The following is a 2,651-nucleotide window of genomic DNA, read 5'->3' as shown; positions in this document are numbered from 1 at the left end:
TTATTGCTCAGCCATTATTTACTTTTATTACTTACTGGATTGGCGTACTCACATTACTCCTTGCACCTTGTGTGCAGATCCAGATATTTCTGAGCTCGGTGGCAGGTTTATTGGAGATAGTAAGGTAGCTGCACGGCGTTTGCAGCCCTGCCTTCCCCTCCCTATCCTTATTATTTTATATTTCAGGCTTATATTGTATTAAGCAGACAGTGTCGAATTGTATTTAGTGACTCATGACTAGTGACACCAGATTCGGGATGGGTCGATGTTTATACATACTTGATTCCACGTATTTCTGTTGATACATATTAAAATGAAAGATTTGAGGTTTAATCTGTTTTAGAAAAAATACAATGTTTACAAAAGATCTTCTGTATTGTTCGTGTTGTTTCGGCTGGCCTAGTTCTGTGATAGGCGCCATCACGACCAGGGGATCTGGGGTCGTGACAACTTAGAGGCTCATGACTAGTGACACCAGATTCGGGCTGTGTTAGTATGTTTTGTATTGGTTTCCGCGTAGTTTTGTTTGTTTATATATTACATATAATGAATTTGAGACTTAAACTGTTTTAGAAAAATGAATTTATAAAAGGAAATTCGATGCGGTAAATGTTGGGTTGGCTTGCCTAGTACTGTGATAGGCGCCATCACGACCGGGGTATTTGGGGTTGTGACATAAAACCTACGCAATTAACCCGTTAAACAAACTAAAAACTAATTCAAAATCAGAAAAAATAGAATCAAAGTAAAAGAGAGGAAGGATACTGATTTTGGCCGGAATGAATCGACGAATCGAAGCGACTCGACAAGCAATGAATGCGACAAAGCTTGGCCGGTCAAGGGTGACTTGGTTGGTGTCCGATGACTCTCGAAATGAACCAAGACTAAAGTTAATCAATTGTTCTTAACAAGAACAGTTGCTTAACGCAAGTCTCGAGTCAAATCGAGCCTTGAACACATAAAAAATCAGATTATGACCGTCTTAGGTTTTTTTTTTTGAAATTTCAGATTTGAAATTAGCAAAAGCGGATGCAGATTTTGGGGACACTAATGGTAGGATGGGTTTGAGGATGAGGAGAGGTGTATCTGGTAAAAATTTTGGGGTGTTTGGAGGTGGGCCGCCGCCGTTGGGCGATTTTCGGTGGGCGGCGGCCGGTGGTGAGAGGCGGAGGGTGAGAGATGAGAGAAGGGGGGGCTGGGAGGGATTTGGGGGGTTAGGGGGGCTCTCCAACAAATATAAGGGAAAGGGGTGGGGTGTTCGGGACGTTAGATCACCTAGGATCAACGGTGGATTAGATAGGGTAAAACGGGGTCATTTGGTTTAGTGGGGAAATTGGGTCGGACTGGAGTTTTGGGCTGGGCAGATTTGAAGAATTTTTTGGGCCACTTAAATTATTTTAGCCCAAAATCGGACCAACAAGACCATCTTTCTTTTTCTTTTCTTTTTCCTTGATTTGAAAAGCTTATAAAATTGATTAAAAACCTAAATCAACTCCTAAAATCAAATCTAATCTGTAAAATTAATTATCTTTTTCTAACATTAGAACAATTAATTAATTTAAACTAATGAAACGAAATTAACAAATTAAGATTAAAACTAAAAATATAGGAAGACATGGTATTTTTGTGATTATTGTTTTAATAATGCAATTAATTCAAGTAATTAAATCCTAAATGCAATGAAGACCTAAAACGCAATGCAGTGAAGAATTAAATATTTTTGGTATTTTCATGACGTCTTAAAAAAAGATTATAGAGTGCACAAAATGCAAATAGTTAACAAAAATTCCTAAAAATTCTGTAAAAACTAAAACAATTAAAAATTCTATTTGTGAATTTTTGTAGGAATATTTTAGTCGGGCAAAAATCACATGCTCACAGTCTCCGAGTGTGATGGCCTTGGCCTTCGTGTCGAGGGATTCCTCTTTGAGGTCTTATAAATTCAAGTTTAGATAACTCGAATGTGTTGATTGTGAATGACAGTCCACGAGTATTCGAGGTGTGTTTGCGTTTTGGCCCTTGAGCCGTTTCTCACAGAATCACAAGTATGGCGTTCGTATAGTAGCAAATTTCTTTGAGACACAAAGTGTTTGATATAAAAAGAATGCTTCTTTGAATAATTCATACATCCGTACATGTTTTGCCATTAGGGCTCGACTATTCAATATCGACACGGTTCATCTGACTGTTTGGCCAATTACAAAGTTTTCCTATCAAGGCCCTTTTTGGCGTGAAGTATTTTCCTCGAAAATATAACCTCCGAGGGTGATGCACCCAGTATTCGTGGTTGATTGAAAAGAAGCCTTGGATACTGTTGAATTTCCTTAGGTAGCACATAGTTATTGCCTCGTTAAAAACCTTGCCGGAAAAACCCATTTGGGATAAAACAGGATCTAAGGAAAAAAGAGTGCAACGCGTGCTTTAAAACCCAAGGTCTTCGTGTATAAGGGTGCCCTCGTCGTCTTCGATCAAAAATCTGCAATGAGTTAGTCTTAAATACAAATGGAAAAAGGAGAAGGTCATACCTTAGCAATAATACCGTTTGAGTAGTGATACATTCCAGTTGTTTGGCAATTGTTCGCCTTCCATCGTGCCAAGTTTGTAAGATCCTTTACCGATAACTCCGATGACTCGGTACGACCCTTACAGAT

This window comes from Nicotiana attenuata, unplaced genomic scaffold, assembly GCF_001879085.1.
Source record: "Nicotiana attenuata strain UT unplaced genomic scaffold, NIATTr2, whole genome shotgun sequence".
Classification (NCBI taxonomy): domain Eukaryota; kingdom Viridiplantae; phylum Streptophyta; class Magnoliopsida; order Solanales; family Solanaceae; genus Nicotiana; species Nicotiana attenuata.
This window is presented reverse-complemented; position numbering follows the sequence as displayed.